Genomic DNA, 19,210 nt, shown 5'->3' with positions numbered 1-19,210 from the left:
CCAGAAGGACCTGGTTCGCATGGTTGAGGACCATGTCGGTATGCGATCCCTGGGTACTGCCGAACCTTCCGGACCTCCTCTACCAGGGGCCAGTCAGCCACCCACAGGTAGCAGGACTTCATTTAACGGCATGGTGTTTGAGAAGACACTATTGAAGAATAGAGGTTTTCCCAAAAATTTAATTGATACCCTCCTGAAAAGCAGAAAACAAGCTACCACAAATATCTATGCTAGAACCTGGAGGCGATTCCTGTCCACCTTTGAGTTTAATGTCAGGGACGGAATACCCACAAAACAGATTCTGGAATTCCTCCAGAGGGGTCTCGAATTGGGTCACTCCACAAGTATATTAAAGGTACAGGTTTCAGCCTTGGGGGCCCTATTTGCATGTGATATTGCCAGCAACTATTGGGTGGCAAGATTCATCAAAGCGGCTGCTAGATCGAGACCCATACACAAGGACAGATGTATACCATGGGACTTAAATTTAGTCCTTACAGCCATGACAGAAAAACCATTCGAACCTCTAGATTCGGCTTCACTAAAGGTTATATCGCTCAAGACAGCTTTTCTGGTAGCGATAACATCCGCACGTCGAATAAGCGATATACAGGCACTTTCCAGACTGCCCCCTTATACAGAATTCTTACAGAATAGAGTAATCCTAAGGCCGGACCCGGCATACCTTCCCAAAGTAGCATCACACTTTCACAGGACACAAGAGATAGTTCTACCTTTCTTCCTCCCTAATCCGACCAATCCTAAGGAACAAAAACTTCAGGTGTTAGATGTTAAAAGATGCCTACTTAATTATTTATCAGCCACGGATCCTTGGAGGAAGGAGAATGCATTATTTCTATCCTTCCAAGGTCCCAAGAAAGGGTGTAGAGTATCCAAGCGCACGTTAGCAAGGTGGATTAGGGAGGCTATCTCTATTGCCTACACAGCAGGTGGCGGTCCGGCTCCACAGAATTTGAGGGCGCATTCCACTCGTGCCATGGCGTCATCTTGGGCAGAGAGATCGGGAGTGTCAATTGACCAGATATGTAAGGCGGCCACCTGGTCATTTCCTTCCACCTTTTTTAACCACTATGGGTTAGACATGGGTGGCTCCTCAGATCTCACCTTCAGGCTAAGGGTGCTGCAGGCTGTAGTCCCTCCCTAAATTAGTTTACATCTCTGTAATTCTCTCATGGTGCTGTCATGGGAGTCCGAATAAAGTATTAAGTTACGTACCGATAACGGTATTTTTCGGAAGCCCATGACAGCACCCTTAGTTCCCTCCCTTGTTCACGTATAGGGGTGCACTCCTTTAGAAGATTTTCACGGATTTACCTTATATGGGAGATGGTATAGAAATTGTAAATAGGAGATATAGATTGTATATATTGTATATATGCTGTGCCACTAACCATGGTAGCCTCTCAAGCTCTGTAATCCAACTGATGCGTGGGAGAGGTGCCGCCTTTTTGTATCTGTAGGTTTCCTGTTCCTGAAGGGTGGATCCCCTCTCTCGCGGTGCTGTCATGGGCTTCCGAAAAATACCGTTACCAGTACGTAACTTAATACTTTCATGTCCATGGTGCTGTGATCAGGCATACAAAAATGTTTGGCCATAGGTAGATCCATTCTTTTTTCTCTTATTGTGTGGCAGTGAGAATTCATGCTTGTTCTCAGTTTTTGCCCAGTATCCCCTACATACAGACCCCCAGTTGGACATTTAGTACAAATAATTAAGTACACCACATTAGATGTGATGCATCTGAATGTACCTGGGATCTTGTAGTCCTCATGAGAATTGGGGATCTTTTATCTTGTCCATGGTTTATCTTGTCCGTGGACAGGTTTTACATTTTTTCTACCTGTGGCAAAACATTTTTGTATCCCCGGTCATAGCATCATGGACATTAAATTACTTGTTTTAATTTCAAATCTCAGAAAGACAGAAGGGTCTGGGAGTACAAACTCATGACGACCTTTGACACACAGTGCAGGAATGAATGTGTCCCATGGTCTTTTTACATCAATTAAGGAATTTGCCCCTCAGACCTTATGGGGGCATTACAACACAGAACCAGACTATAAAACATTCACACTCCTTATCTATGAACTGGTCCAATATTTATGGCCACAACTGTCTATCACTCTCCCATAACGATAAATTTCTGCTTCATGTCACTTGTCTTATCTAGTGCATTCTTTCTTTCTATGCTGTGTTGTGTGTAAATATGTGATTCTTCAGATTTTGCTTTATTCTATGACCTGAGTAGTCTGGAAAGCTTGCAATTTGTTACCATCATTTTAGTTAGCCATTAAAAGGTATCAGCCACTGAGGGCTCTCAATTCTAAATATTTTTCATGTTTCTGGGAGAATAGCGAGATAGGTGTGAGAAGGGGTCTGTTAAATAAATGGCGGTGCTTCAGACGTGCGCTATGCATACTGCTGTATTAGAGGCTGGTAAAGGGTTAAATCTCTGTTGTTCTCCGATCACTAAAAAGATGTTAAAAAATTGCATTCAAGGTTGGACATTTACATTAAGGATTGGAAAATATAAAAGGAAAGACTTACTATATTCGTCTCTTTTTCTGTATTTATTGGACAAAAATATTTACATCAGATCCGAACCACGGATTGTACCATACTTTTTATGATCAGTGGAGGAACATATAAAAGGGTGATCATTTCCCTTTAAATAATTAAGATGATTGATTACTGGGCAAGAGTCGATGCACATACTATAGAGAATTACCTGGTAATTCCACGGCTGTACTGAGCCGTTATTACCAACACAATAATTACTTTCAAGGTCACCTGCAATCTACAAGATTAATCAGTATTGAAAATCCACCCAAATGTGCACACGTGGATGTATCACGGCGTTCTAATCTAATCAGTCACACAATCTCATAACCACAGTGCTGATAGCATTGGTAATGTCTAGATGAAGGGCAGAAAACCAGACCATGGACTGCTGCATATAGAGCCCATTAATAACTGTGTACAGCATGGCTGTGTATAGGTGATCATGTAGAGACATGACGTTCAACTGATCAGTCACCGGCGATGATCTGTATGTTTGGATGTAGTGTCGAGTACTGGATCTATGAATGCCCATAGTCCGGCCACAAATACAATTTATCCTGTGCGCAATAATGCATGCATTGATTGAACTGTGTGCGTTGAGATCAGTGTGCATGGAATGTGCTATATGGGCACGTGTGATCATGTGTATCTTACAGAGCGCTGGTCCAGTTGGATTCACTAAATTGATATAAAGTTGCTTAAAGTGAACCTGGCATGTAAAATAACACTATTAACCTGCTGATTTGGGGTTTATCTGCAGGTTAATAGTGTTCTGACACCGTGCTGCTTCAGCTCTAAGTGCACCGCTGCCAGGAGGAAATTCCCCCTCCCCCCATATCCCTTATCCCCCCTCCCCCCATCAGGTATATATGACCCCCAATCCAGTTAAACATGGCCCCCATCTCCATCCTGGTATGCATGATCCCCCATCCCTATCCTGGTATACATGGCCAACCATCCCCATCCTGGTATCCATGGCCCCCTCATCCCCATCCTGTTAAACATGGTCCCCGTCCTGGCAAACCTGGCCCCCATCATAGTGCACACATACAAAGAAAAGATTCTATTCACTTTTATTCATCTCCCTCACAGCGCTGTGTCCTGTGCTAGTGACAGCTTCTGATTTCAGCGTGTAACAGCACATGACATCATTCACGCCCTCACACCGAGATCAGCTGCAGGAATATTCACTGCTACCCACGCCCGGGACTATGGATGTGGGGAGCAGTGAATATTCATTCTGTTTAATAGTGGGCACACTGTTAACTGGCTTCCTGCTGCGGCTGGGTGATCACGTGTGCCCCCCATCCACAGCCAGACTATATGATAAGGTACATCATGACTATAAGACGCACCCCCCACTTTCCGCCAAAATAGAAGCGCACACAGTGCGAAACGGCCGTCGTCCATCAAGGTCCACACAGGACTCTCCTGCTGCTGTGACTTCATACATTTTGAATAGAAGGGACTTTTAATGGGACGGTGAGTGCCGCCCACCCTTACTACTTTGGTTATAGGCTGTGTTATTTGATCACATTTTGGTTGGCACCTGAGAGCCCGGGGATGGGTCAAATCAGCGTTTTCCTGACATGGTCAGATGTGTTGGCCACAGGTGCTGCAGCAGTGCGGGTAACATTAGTTGTGTGGCGCTATTTCATTTGTTCTTTCTTGGTTTATTGTAAAATAGCAGAAAGATTGTAAATTTTACTAACAAACTTATTTAGCAATGAGGTTGAAAAATGTAGATTACAGCTATGATATGTATACATACAGCAGGTGAAACAAGTATTGAACAGGTCACCAATTTTCTCAGTAGATATGTTTATAAAGGTGCTGTTGGCATGAATTTCTCTCCAGATGTCCATAACAACCCACCCAATCCACACAGGCAACGAAATCAATTCATAATTGTCCATAAATTAAGTTATGTGTAATAATGAGAAATGACACAGGGAGAAACTATTGAATGTGCTTACTGAGCTTTTGTTCCTTCCATAAGTTTTCTGTTGGATTCAGGTCCGGTGATTGGCTGGGCCATTCTAGCGGCTTCATTTGCTTTCTCTGAAACCAATTGAGTTGAAGTTTGCCAGTGCAGTATGCTGAAAAGCAGCCCCACCCCATGATATTCCCACCTCCCAACTTCACTGTTGGTATGGTGTTTTGGGGTGACACGCAGTGCCTTTTGGCCTCCAAACATGGTGTGTATTATGGCATACAAAGAGCTCAGTTTTGGTCTCATCTGACCAGACTATTCAACCAGTATTTCACAGACTTGTCTAAATGTTGTTAAGCAAACTTTAAACTCTCTTGAACATGCTTTTTGCTCTGCAATGGTGAGCGTGCCTACAGGCCATAGAGGTTGAGTGCATTACTTATAGTTTTCTTTGAAAAAATTGTTCCTGCTAATTATAGGTTTTTCTGTAACTCCCCACAGATGGTTCTTGGACAACTCTTCTGATAATTCTTTTCACTCTTCCTTATATATATATATATAGTAAGGCACTTGGACCTTACCACACATAGTAAGTTGTTCATGCTGCGGATGTTAAGTGCATATTTTGGCAGGTAAAACACTTTACAGCATTGGGCATGATGTGATTTTACAACTCCAAACCACACGCTGCATATTTTTTTCCCAAGAAATTGATTCGGGTTGTTAAAGGGAATCAGTCAGATTTTTTGCTATGTAATCTGAAAGCAGCATAACGTAGGGCAAGAAAGCCTGAGTCCAGAGATGTGTCACTTATTGGACTGCTTGATCTATCTGTGGTAGAATACCTGTTTGTCTGATGTAGATGTGGCAGAGGTAAGACTTTTGGGCTGTAGAATCCCACCCACACCCATGACTGACAGCTTTCTGTGTACTCTGTACACTGTCATGAAGCTGCCAATCAATGCTGAGGGGCGGGGTTATGCAGATTATCCTGACTGCCTGGCACAGGAGATGTAGTCCTGTGATGATAATCTCATGCTGATAAAATACTGATTGGGTACAGAGTGTCCAGCCCTGTTAAGGTCCATTAACTTTGTACCAGGTTTCTACGGACTTGTGGGCGACTGCTAAATCATGTAGCAAACATGTTGGTAATTGGTGGAAGGGTGATGAAGAGAAAGGACTAACACCACGTGGCAAGGCCCAGCACCATGAGGGGAAGCAATTTTGAGCTCTGTTCTATGTAATGAGAATCTATTGCATCACCTATAATTGCATCACACGCCCCATTATCATTTTTGGAATACCTCTGTCCACATCTTAGTGTCCCTCCTCTGCCAACATGCATTTCCATTCCAAGTACTTTCCACTGTATATTAATGATATTTAAATATATCGAGACCAAGCATATAATGCAGCGCACTAAAGCTCCTAGTAATTCTATCAGCCGGCTTTAGCGGCGCTGCTTTATGGATCCTGCGAGAATAGTAACTCAAGGGCTTGGAAGTGTGCAATAGTAAATTGTTTTACTAGGCCCGGTCCTTCTCCTTTTAATGTCAGCTAATAAGATGAGACCATTAAAGGTGCACAGCTCATACAGCTCACTTACATATAAAGAGACCAATGGGGAATTGGTAACTAGTTACATAGGAGCAGCATTATCTGCCGACATGGGGTATATACAGCGGTTACATGATGGAAACGGCGATCCGGTCAGGTGTAAAGTGCAGTGTTATAAATCAGTATGGTGAAACCTACTATACGGTGTGGTTATGTTTAATTCTGTGCACAAGTCATTTTTTCTGTAATATAATGTACATGAATATCCTTGATCGGTATGTCAGTCGTCTGTATATTTTAGATAAAATGGAAAAACGTATGCCTACAGCATGTCCTGTGTTATGCATAGGATGGACCAAATAAAAGACCTTTATTATAATGGGGAAACCTTCAATATGCATATTAATGCGATTCTCTATGGTACTATATAGAGGCTTTTTCAATCCAATTTTATTACAAGGACAACCTCAAAATAAGCCGACCACATGTGTAATCCAAAGTTATCAGTTATAATGTGCCGGGTGAAGGGGCTGGGAATGTGGTATGTTTAATTCCCCTAAAGTGGCACCAATGGCACATTGTAATAGGGCTCATGCAGTCGACCGTAGCTTTGGTCCAAGTGCAATCCGTCCAAACATCGGATCCCGCTCGCAAGCAATGGTATTCAATGAACCAGTGTACGTTTTTTTTACTGGGCAGAGTGGTCCTAGGCAAAAAATCCCAACATGCACTGTTTGCCTCCGATAATTGATGGCAGGCACTTGCCAATTCATGTCTACGGGTTCATGGAAATCATTGGTCCGCACTCCGAGTGCAGTCTGATTTTCATGGCCAGACAGAATAGAGAAGATGGAGAACCTTTTTTTTTTTTTTTTTAAATTCTCCACGTCCTACAAAAACGGATCCAACTCCGATCAGAGTCTGCAACCTTTTTTTTGCCTGCAACCCTGATTCTATCCCTGGTCTTGGGGGTGCATAGTGATTAGGTACTAATCTGTTCTAGGCTTGGTAAGCCAGTGGGCCATAAACAGTCGGCCCACTATAATTATTTGCTCAAAGGCTAAGATACGTCTAGAGATGGCGCTATGTTGCCTCATACTTTATAATATTAATTGTGCCCTAAATTGGGTCTTCAAAGTGCAATAAGAGACTGTGTGCATACACAGTGATCTCGCTGTGCTGAGAAACCAGTGCAGATGAGAACTGAACTATGAAGTGTGAGCACATACTATTCACTGTGTTTTAAATACCTAATTACCTAGAAACCCCACTTTCTTTTATTTAACTAAAGCGTGATAAATTATGTAGGGTAACAACACCACGCTCACTTAGAAGAGCTGCCAACTCTTCACTACAAATGTGTGCCATCCAGTCAATGAAGTGCCGACGTATGGGAGGCTCATAAAACTATGTGGGTGATAGTAAGAAGTATATCCAGAGACCTGGAGGCTCAATTTGGGATAAGAGGTCATAAAGAAAATGTCTTGGGTTACTCTGCAGAAACTCCTGACAAAGGATGCATCAAATGACATTTAACAGGTTCAGCACCATGTTTCGAACATAGCTGCAAGTTATCAGCTATCTGGAGGTTAGGTTGCTGTTCTTGTACCTCTACTGATCCTGAAAAAAGAGATCTGAAGTTCCCCATTAGAATGTGGAGCAATGGCTTCTCATGCTCGTCACCACTCTGCTAATTGTTAGCTATAGCTATCTCTGGCAGTCGCATAGACAACTAATAGTGGTACATACAGTACAGACCAAAAGTTTGGACACACCTTCTCATTCAAAGAGTTTTTTTTATTTTCATGACTATGAAAATTGTAGATTCACTGTGAAGGCATCAAAACTATGAATTAACACATGTGAAATTATATAATTAACAAAAAAGTGTGAAACAACTAAAAATATGTCTTATATTCTAGGTTCTTCAAAGTAGCCACCTTTTCCTTTGATTACTGCTTTGCACACTCTTGGCATTCTCTTGATGAGCTTCAAGAGGTAGTCACCAGAAATGGTCTTCCAACAGTCTTGACGGAGTTCCCAGAGATGCTTAGCACTTGTTGGCCCTTTTGCCTTCACTCTGCGGTCCAGCTCACCCCAAACCATCTCGATTGGGTTCAGGTCTGGTGACTGTGGAGGCCAGGTCATCTGGCGTAGCACCCCATCACTCTCCTTCTTGGTCAAATAGCCCTTACACAGCCTGGAGGTGTGTTTGGGGTCATTGTTCTGTTGAAAAATAAATGATGGTCCAACTAAGCACAAACCGGATGGAATAGCATGCCGCTGCAAGATGCTGTGGTAGCCATGCTGGTTCAGTATGCCTTCAATTTTGAATAAATCCCCAACAGTGTCACCAGCAAAGCACCCCCACACCATCACACCTCCTCCTCCATGCTTCATGGTTGGAACCAGGCATGTAGAGTCCATCCGGTTTGTGCTTAGTTGGACCATCATTTATTTTTCTGCGTCGCACAAAGACACGGTGGTTGGAACCAAAGATCTCAAATTTGGACTCATCAGACCAAAGCACAGATTTCCACTGGTCTAATGTCCATTCCTTGTGTTCTTTAGCCCTAACAAGTCTCTTCTGCTTGTTGCCTGTCCTTAGCAGTGGTTTCCTAGCAGCTATTTTACCATGAAGGCCTGCTGCACAAAGTCTCCTCTTAACAGTTGTTGTAGAGATGTGTCTGCTGCTAGAACTCTGTGTGGCATTGACCTGGTCTCTAATCTGAGCTGCTGTTAACCTGCGATTTCTGAGGCTGGTGACTCGGATAAACTTATCCTCCGCAGCAGAGGTGACTCTTGGTCTTCCTTTCCTGGGGCGGTCCTCATGTGAGACAGTTTCTTTGTAGTGCTTGATGGTTTTTGCCACTGCACTTGGGGACACTTTCAAAGTTTTCCCAATTTTTCAGACTGACTGACCGTCATTTCTTAAAGTAATGATGGCCACTCGTTTTTCTTTACTTAGCTGCTTTTTTCTTGCCATAATACAAATTCTAACAGTCTATTCAGTAGGACTATCAGCTGTGGATCCACCAGACTTCTGCACAACACAACTGATGGTCCTAACATCATTTATAAGGCAAGAAATCCCACTTATTAAACCTGACAGGGCACACCTGTGAAGTGAAAACCATTTCCGGTGACTACCTCTTGAAGCTCATCAAGAGAATGCCAAGAGTGTGCAAAGCAGTAATCAAAGCAAAAGGTGGCTACTTTTGAAGAACCTAGAATATATGACATATTTTCAGTTGTTTCACACTTTATTGTTAATTATATAATTCCACATGTGTTAACTCATAGTTTTGATGCCTTCAGAGTGAATCTACAATTTTCATAGTCATGAAAATAAAGAAAACTCTTTGAGGCTGTGTGCCCACGATGCAATTTTTAAGCGTTTTTGCCTCTATTTTTGGTGCGAAAACGTTTAAAAATCGTGTAAAGAACGCACCCCATGCATTCCTATGGCATTCCGCACATGCTGTGCTAATGCTGCACTTTTTTCCGCGGTGAAATCGCAGCATGCTCATTCTTTTGTGCAGAATCGCAAAGAATTGCCGCGATTCCGCACCCATAGGAATGCATGAGAATCGCTTACTTCCCGCATGTGGCTATGTCCACCATGCGCGAAGTTAAGCGTCTCATGTGCGGTTGGTACCCACGGTGTGGAGGAGAGGAGACTGTCCTCCAGGCCCTGGGTACCATACCCCTGTAAAAAAAAGAATAAAAAATAAAAAAATCGGGGTATATTTACCTTCCGACATCCCGCGCTGCCTTCCCTGGCCTCAGCGTTCCCAGTAATGCCTTGCGGCAAGGTCCTGTGATGACGTAGTCTCGCGTGACTCTAGCGGTCTCGTGAGATCGCTATAGCAACACGAGACCAACATCATCACAGGTCTCGCAAGGCATTACTGGGAACGGGAGCGTCGCTGAGACTGCGCAGGACGTCGGAAGGTAAATATACCCCGATTTTTTTATTTTTTAATTATTTTTTACATTCTTTCTTTTACTATTGATGCCGCAATAGTAAAAACCTGGTCACACTTGTCAAACACTATGTTTGACGAGTGTGACCAACCTGTCAAGCACATTCCAAGCGATGCTTCAAATCGCTTGGAAAGTGCTTGAATATCGCACGTGAAAATCGCGGCAAAATCGCAAGCATAATCAAGGTAAAATCGCGCGGAAAAAAACAGCGCGATTTCTGGGAAGGAGTCCGGTTTTCAGTGTCCGGATTTAAACGCAATGTGGGCACATAGCCTGAATGAGAAGGTGTGTCCAAACTTTTGGTCTTTACTGTAGGTAAGGCCATCGCTCCATTTTTAAATGGGGCATTTCAAAGCTCTGTTCTCGAGATTGGCGAATACAGACTAACTGAATATGATGAATTTCTGCATGGACTGTGTTCACATATGCTTTTTACAGGGTGTGGATGAGATTTGGTGGCTGAGTGGTTAGCACTGTTGCTTTACAGCGCTGGGGTTCTGGGTTCAAATCCAACCAAGGACAACATCTGCAAGGAGTTTGTCTGTTCTCCCCATGTTTGTGTGGGTTTCCTCTGGTTTCTTCCTATGCTCCAATGACATACTGATAAGGAAAGTAGATTGTGAGCCTCATGGGGGACAGTGATAATATCTGTAAAGCCTTTCAGAATATAATGGTGTGATATATATAAAAAAACACAATAAATAATAGTTATTAATATAATAAATAAACTGCCCAAAATCTGGATGTAAAATCCCCAGCTACATGTGATTATATTCATTTAAGAACATAACTCGTCTTATACACAATGTATTTCCCCGTCCAATAATAGTTCTAACCCGCCAAGCACAGGACAGCTGGTTACAATGGTTTCTAGTAGGAAATAATGTAGGCCCAAGAACTAGAGATGACTGATCTGCAGGTTGACTTCTCGGGAGTCTAGATTGGTGGTCTGCATTATTTGGACAGTCTCGATAAATGAATATACACATGGTGTTCTGGCTGGATAAAATCGCTTTCAGTTATAAAGCGTGGATCTACATCGTGTACATAGTATGACATGCCTGATGTCTGCCTCACGTGTGGGAGTATTATATACTGTAGAAAAATGGAGCACGTCAGTCACAATTTTATGGTCGGATATTCTTCATGTACTTGGTACGGCTGTATGAAGAAGAATTATGCTTTGTTCTATCAGAAGACTGTTTCCTCCCTTAGAGGTCAATAGAGACTTATTTACATGCATGTGAGAAACCATTGTGGGCCCATAAGGGGGACCGTCATTTCTTCCTAAACTTTAATTTCATCAGTTGGGAAGACAATACTTAACCCTAGACTCCACGAAACTGTATGGAAATTGTAGCGTGCAATCTAGAACTCACACAGAGCGCCATATTTATTTTCAGTGATGTGCGTGATGCCTTTGCGTGGTTTTATGCTAGCTGTCATTTCTAGACATTTAGACATGCACTGAGCTGATCCATTTGCTTCATGTCATCCAATTACTGCTCTTTGGCTCTGTAGAGATTGCAGCACATGTTTAACATTACAGGAGTGAGTGCATAGGTTGCTCTCTCGTCTCCAGAGGCCGCTCGCTTGCTACGCGGAGATCAATCGATGGAAGTGACAACAATTAGCAGTCATTAATGTCTGTGGTCTAAATGTCTCCCAGCTCCTGTCAGCTTCTCCCCACGCTTTTGTGTACTATACAACCTGTACAAGTGAATTTGTGTAAGAAATGCATTAACCTTCAGAAAAGCAGGGTGGAAGGAGGGCTGTGAGTATTTTTGGTGTGGGGGGCGGGCTTCACAGCAGTCGCTTCTCACAGTTCTTGACTGAAGACTGGAGATGCTGCAAGTGTACATACTGATTTCTCCGCTTCTCCCCTGCCTTGTAGATGACCTGCTGCTGTTTCTAATCACAGGTTTGTTATTAGATTCCTAATATCTTCATTTCATGGCTCACAAAGTGCATTTTTTTCTTCACGTGTCTCGTTGAAGCCATTCTTGGTCTTATTGGAGGCTCGTTTGTTGAGGGCTCTGGGCAGTCATTCTTTGATTTATTTATTGTGTGTAACCTTGGTGATTTGCGCCAAGACAAGACTCTTTAGGTTCTGGAACTTGGGCAATCAGTACAGTAGAACTAAGACTAGTTGGTCGTATCACATGTGCTGAGGTCTCTTAGGCGCGTACAGGTCCTCATCATGCCATGTGTAGGCATGGGTTGCATTTGGTTCTCAGGTCTTATGCTGGGTGAATTTACATTTTATTTACATGTATGATCCCATTTTGGAATATTTTGGTGATATTTTAGGCTGCAATAAAATAGAGCACACATTCTGGCACTTGCCGGTGCTGATTCATGTGTGCTATCAGTCATACAACGTGGTAAAGGCTCTCTGAGTCAGTTCTAGTGGTTTTATGGAGATCTACATAGGAATCCCCGCTGTATCGTTCACCCTGCAGCCTTTCACGAGTCGAACCACAACTCACATGGTGAAATAATTTGTTGGTTGTCACAGTCTAACAATGGCGTCCTTGATTTTCCTTGCTTCGCCAGGGGGCAAAGCTGCCCTTGTGTAATAACTTGCACACCATGTTCTCCTGGCTTTGTCAAGGGAAATTCCTGTTTTCTTAGGAAAGGATGTTGTTGCTAAGCACTTGCCTAATAATGAAGCCAGGGCCGTGTGAGGAATGAAAGCATCACTTTGGAAACCTGACATGTAGTGCCAAATATTTCACTACATGCATCAGACAGTAGTCAAAGAGCATTTCACGTTTTCTTCCTATTAGACTTACCGAATTTCTTTTCGGAGTTCAACTTTGTTAAAGCGGAAATTTGGGGAGAATAATTCAGAAATAGGGGCCAGTGTTTACAACGCTAATTTAGCAAGAATCATGATAAATGCAAAAAAATTCTTAATTTGTATTTTTTATAACTACCCCCCACCCTAAGTCATCAAACAACAATGTATGTGGGAGTAAAGCACGTGGAAAGAAAATATTCATTAATTTTGTGGTGTAGAAAAGTTGCAAGTTTTTGGCACACGTCATATTTGAACTGAAATTTGGGAACTTGTCCTTCTCTTCCCACTTTTAATAAGTGTTCAGGCGTGTGACTAGTTCTAGGTGGGAACGGCCCCCACTGGTCCAACGGATTTACTATAATTTATGGCATAAATTATAACTCAGATCTGTGTCTTCTCGTAAATTTCATTTTCTGATGGATGGAAAGCCAAAGATGCAACAAATTAATTACAAAGGATCATAAAAGACATTCATATATGTCATGGTGGATAGGTGGTACGTCTCCCCTTGTAGAGTTACTTTGTAGACTAACGGTTTTTTACAATAATGATACATTCAGTGGGGTAACTTTAGGCTTGTTGGCCCCATTGCAAAATCTCCAAATGGGTCACCCAACTATCATGGGTCTGTATTAGTATTGGTCTTTTAACATGAGCCAAAAGGCCGTCTGGGCCCTTCAGACTCCATGGCCTGGGTGTGACTGCATCTATAGTTATGCCCCTGGATATACAGTGGGGGAAATAATTATTTGATCCCTTGCTGATTTTTTAAGTTTGCCCACTGACAAAGACATGAACAGTATATAATTTTAAGGGTAGGTTAATTTTAACATTGAGAGATAGAATATCAAAAATAAAATCCAGAAAATCACATTGAATAAATTATATAAATTAGGCTAGTTTCACACTAGCGCTTTTGAGAGCAGCGACGGCCTGCGCACGGCCGCCGCTAAGCCCCGCCCCCTGCCGCGCCTCCGCCGGTAGCTCTGCCTACCGGCGCATGACGCTGCATGCGTCCTGCGTCCCCTATCTCTATCACTGGGGGAGCAGGCCGTGCGCAGTATGCGTTTGCGCCCCCAGTGATAAAGATAGGGGATGCAGGACCCATGCAGCGTCATGCGCCGGTAGGCGGAGCTACCGGAGGAGGCGCGGCAGGGGGCGGGGCTTAGCGGCGGCCGTGCGCAGGCCGTCGCTGCGCTCAAAAGCGCTAGTGTGAAACTAGCCTTATGCTGGGTCACTTACTGGACTTCTTGTAGGTTTGATAAAACACTGTTCCCTCTGCTGCAGCTCTGCTAGTCCTGGCTATACCTTTACTCCTTATTGTTTGTCAGGTTTCTATGTACAATGACATGTAAGACAGAGGTGATCATTGAGAAGACTAACAGATCTGCAGTATCTAAAATATGGATTTTATCAGAAGTACGCAGCACTAGTTTTATGCTTCTCTTTAAACAAGTTGAGTTCTCATATCAAAGATCAAAATCAGCCACCTTTTATGGTTCCAGGTTTTTCCAGCTATGGTTTCCCCTTTTTAGGAGAAATTAATACTTAACAACCAATAGCAAAAAGGATGAAACAAACCAAAGCTGGGCATTTGCTCTCAATATCCCTATTACACCTGTATGCTCAGTGTCTAAAATACAGTGGCATGTAAAAGTTTGAGCACCCCAGGTCAAAATTAGGCCTTAAGATGAAGATCACACATTTCCTTTTGTATTTTAGGCAAAAAAAATGTATTTTCATATTTAAAATTTTTAAAAATACAAAAAGAAAAATGGGCCAATGCAAAAGATTGGGCACCCTTGGAGATTTGTTTCAGACCTTAATTAGCCTGTGGAGATGATATGTCATAAATCACTATTGTGCAATGCTACATTCCACAAGAAAAATTGTTAATAACCAAGTAAAAACAAAAATTGTCTAAAACCAAGTCAGGATAAAAAGCAGAATGGAGACATTTTATCCACAGTGAAAGTACAGTAATATATTGCAGTATAATCGTGTGTTTGGCATTTGTGTTTTTAAGAAATTTGCAAAACAACAGGAATTGGCTTTTTTTTTTTTTTTTTTAAAGAAACATCAGCAGGCTCGGACTGGCATGCAGGGGAATAGTTAAATCCCCTGGTGGGCCCCTTTGCAGGAGCTACTTATCCCCCAACTTGAGCAGTAATTGCCCCAATATATTTGATTCACTACGTACAGAAAAAAGTAGAATCTCTTCATTCGACAAACCACCCAGGGTGTTATTATATAGAAGCAGAGGTGAACTTGTGAATGTGGTAATGTAATATTTCGATATAGCTGGGCAGTAGGCCCCTGGCCTCAATGTTGCTGATGTGTCCTTGTCATCCCAGTGCAATGCTGCTTACCAGTACACCTCCTGCTTGTCCTTCAGTGATGGCGCCACATGCATCATCCATGCAACTGCTGCCGCCAGGTAACGTCGTACCAGAAACTGATGCAACTGCTATACACCTTGATTGTTTTGCTCTTGTAGTGTAGCATATTATAGGACCAGAAAAGGAGATGAGTTTTGGTAACTTTCATCCACATTGCTGGTACTGTAATAAGCTACGGATTTTCCACCTGCATGGGGCAGATACATTAGAAGCCTTGTAATCCAACCCTACCACTGTGCGTTGACAAGCCCTTCCCACTGCTCCGTCTCGGAGTTATTAGTAGCCGGAATTATTTCTTTTGTTTCCTCGCAGAAGTTTATCCACAAGATGTTGGCGCTGTATGAACGCCGGGTAGTAATCACTACAAGACAAACTATACTTAGCTGCAAATCTAGCTGTGAAATTGAAGCTGTCCTACCGAGTAGCAAACTGATTGTTTCCAGGAATCACTTCATTGTTAGCTACCACTCCAGAGCATCAATTTTATTAACTTGTTATGAGACAAAAGCCTCAGTCTAATTACTCGTTAGCAATTATTAGGTTCTAACCACAATGTATAACTGAATGTAAGCACCTATGTTCTATCAGTAATAGTCCCAATCCGTCCGTGCCGTAATATCTTCATAGCAATAGAAGAAAAATCCCCATGTAGCTGAAAGATAAAACTGACTAAAGGTGATAAAGTGTTTCAATATGTACATGCAGTGTCAGACTGAAGAACATGGGGCCCACCAGAGGATTTGATCCCGAAGGCCCATCTTTCTCCCCCACTCAAGGGGCCAATAACAGCTGCAATGTTTGCACTATGAACGCTCCTGAAGAAGTCAGGGCCCACCGGAGGATTCTCCGGTTCTCTGGTGGGCCAGTCCAACCCTGTGTGCATGCGGCGATACTCTGAAACGTTCCATTGTCTTCTGTTCAGTTGGCCTACACTTGGGTGTCTTTCTCGCCTGCCGGTAATTCAAGCGGACATGTATTGTCATGTCTGTACACTGGAAGACAATATCTGAGAGTTGACATTGTACTTTACTGCTACATACCTGTCAATAACGTGCTCTAAAAGTTCTCTAGTTCTGGTCTCTTAAAGTCAGGCGAACTCACAAAGGTTTTCAAGGCGGAGACACATAAGGAAATGTTGGCCTTTTTTTTTTTTTCTGTCCCTGAAGCATTTTTTCCGTCTTTTCCTGATAATTTTTCCCAACAGTGTTGGCTGCCCGTGATTTTTTTAGAAGGTTTTCTCATTATTTTTATATGTCTTTTTGCTGTCATTTTCCAGTCATATTTTTCACTCCATTGAATAGTGTTTTTTTAAGCAAAGCTGATGGAAAAACGCCATAACCATCTATAGAAGGGGTGGCAAAGTTATTAGGAGGCACGTGCTTCTTAGGAACTTGGTGTCACGATCCTGTTTTGGATCTGTGGCAGATTTTGCTTTGCATATTAAACCTTTTTTCCTTTCAGGCCATCAGGGGTTAATATCAGTTTCCCCCCCGGTGGCCCCTGGTGTAATTGCGTGGCTGGTCTGTTTGCTATGCAGGTGGTTGACCACTCCCACCTTCCTTTAAAAGGTCACCAGGTGCTGCAGCTCACTGTTGGACCACTTTTGGTTACCAACCGTGGTCAAGACAGGAGCTGGCTGAGAGCAGTGGTGCTTCTGCTGATCTGGTGCTTTACTTTGCTGCTTGGTGCATTGCAGCAGATAAAGCTAAGTTTTGTTTTTCAGTTGATTTTACCCCGAGGTGTCTGTCTTATCTTTCCTTTAGTTTTTGATGCAGTTATCTTTTTTCCCAGTCTCACCTCCTGGGGAGGGGGTTGGGGGTTTAGCTCAGGACTAAACAGGAGATAGGGACAGGTCGGTGACTTGGGCCTCACTACCATCAAGTGTACCCCCAAGTTAAGGAAAGTCAGGGCACCCCCTTAGCCTGAGGGGCAGTTCAGGGGCCCAGGTTCCTCGTCCCCTTTGTTCCCACTACTGCCCTGTGACACTTGGACTGTCCATGCAAACAGAAGATTACATTTTAGCTGCAATGTAATTGTGACTGAATTTGGGTAAATTAGTTGTCTGGTGGTAGACTACATCCCATTTTTTTCTCAATCTACTCCACTTTTTTTAAAACAAATGCACACACACCCGATTGAGCATGCATGTGCTTTCAATACAGAGAAAGGAGTAAGTTGCTCCCAGAGACCTTTGACAGTGGCTTTAAAGAATTTTAATTTTTATCTCCTACATCACTAGTAGCATGAAAATATGAAACTTTGTAATATAGATTAAATAAATTTTCTTCTTCCTTGACCTTTACTGATCTTTTATTCTGAATTCATAGGTAAAATCTGTATTCAGTGAAGATATTCTCAATAATGAGATAGGAGATGGCAGCAGTTGGTGCTTATAAAATTCTATGGAGGAGGAGGGAGGAGCTTATCGCAGATACAGTCTGCTGCAAGTACCATAGAACTTTATAACTACCCACTGTCATCTTACAGTATATCTCAATAATGGAAAATGTATTTGTATACTCCTGAAATGAGAATTTTGAAAGTGAGTGATCCATCCAGGAGGAGTAAGAAGTAGATCTCTCTAATCAGATATATTTCAAAATTTCTTAATGTAAGGTGTACCATTGATTCATGAAAAAGGAGTAAAACAACGGCTACTCTTTACCCTTAGTGGGAACCATAGTTTTGCGTTCCAACATCTCAGACCTTTTTCTTTGAGAGAGCCAAATCATGTAACATGTATTACCACCTATCCTGCTCACTGTATGAACAAGTAACAAGTCTTTTAATTGTATTGTATGCTATTGCGTAATTGGCACAGGCCATATGAACAATAAGAATTACTACTTTGTTTATGAATTGTACCGAGATCGCAACGCAGTGCACCTACTGGCCGGCGTGTTTCTCCGTACCCGAGTGTGACAGCTTCATGTATTTCTATGCAGCTGTGACACGTGGGTCAGGAGAGCCGCCGGCCAGTCCATGCGCTTAATTCCGATCTTGGTCTGATTTATTTGGCCATCTGTGCCCTTTCAGTGGTTGAATCACTGGCAATCAGCGGTTCTCATCAGCTACAGGCAGATACACATTTTCCCAGCAGCAGCCTCTGCAGGAGAGATTTGGTATTACATGACACCCATTACAATTAATTAACAAAGAGTAATGAAAGGTCCACTTCGAGACGTTGATGGTCTTCGCTAATCGGGGATGGACTACTTAGTAATTTCCAACTGTAGCTAGGCCCATGCTTCAGGTGCTAAATTACACGCCTGTAATTAAATATTGAAATAAAGGATTTCCATGCGCACCGCAGTGAGGAGCTGGTAATGTGTGCGACATTTAGAAAGGTTTTCACATTGTCTGTGCGTTCCCAGTGCTGTCATAAAATCACACTTGCTTCACTGAGTCTCATTGAAGCTACACACCTACCAAGAAACAAAGAGCGAGGAGTTATATTGGCTCGTAATCTGTGCACTGGCGTTTTACTTTCCGTTTCCCTCCAAGTAATGGTATTACTGGAGAGTCTTTACATTTTTGTTTATTGTCGGTAATCGTGTAAAAAGCCGAAAGTGAGCTCTAAATCCATCTATCAGAATTTGGTTTGGCTGAATGCTCAAAAGAAGAACTCCGAGCAACAACGTGCTGAGAGCCTCCTTGTAATCACATTGTGACTGTCTTCAGTCGTGGGGTCTACGCGCTGCTCTTTTATAGGGTGACATAAAAAATAGGTGTTTAGGGTGAAACAATACTAGCAAAAGAGTAAGGACGGGGTCAGACGTTCATCGCTTCTCTCATGTGAGAGGATCGGGCTGACTATGCAAATACTCTCGGATCAAACTCATTCAGCGATTGATCCGAGTGTGCGCTGTGGTCCAATTCTCTTGTATGAAAGAATCACAGCACAGGTTGGGAGGAGACGGAGAAAGTGGTTTCTCAATCTTCTC

At 42.7% G+C, this 19,210-nt stretch overlaps 1 protein-coding gene across 13 annotated transcripts in view; it reads left to right on the top strand.

Moving 5' to 3' along the window:
- Nucleotides 1–19,210, top strand: part of APBB2 (amyloid beta precursor protein binding family B member 2) — a 432,059-nt gene that overhangs the window by 373,981 nt on the left and 38,868 nt on the right. The window contains exon 1 of one of the 13 annotated variants that reach the window (XM_073561140.1): nucleotides 11,886–11,985. The exons of the other annotated variants lie outside the window; for them this stretch is intronic. The gene's annotated coding sequence lies outside the window, so the exon portion shown is untranslated. Of the gene's footprint in view, nucleotides 1–11,885; nucleotides 11,986–19,210 lie in introns of those variants that run through there. 13 annotated transcript variants of the gene reach the window in all.

This window comes from Dendrobates tinctorius, unplaced genomic scaffold (assembly GCF_039654945.1).
Source record: "Dendrobates tinctorius isolate UK_male_01 unplaced genomic scaffold, ASM3965494v1 ptg000314l, whole genome shotgun sequence".
Taxonomy (NCBI): Eukaryota; Metazoa; Chordata; class Amphibia; order Anura; family Dendrobatidae; genus Dendrobates; species Dendrobates tinctorius.
Note: the sequence above shows the minus strand (reverse complement) of the source record. Positions and strands in the feature narration are given on the sequence as shown.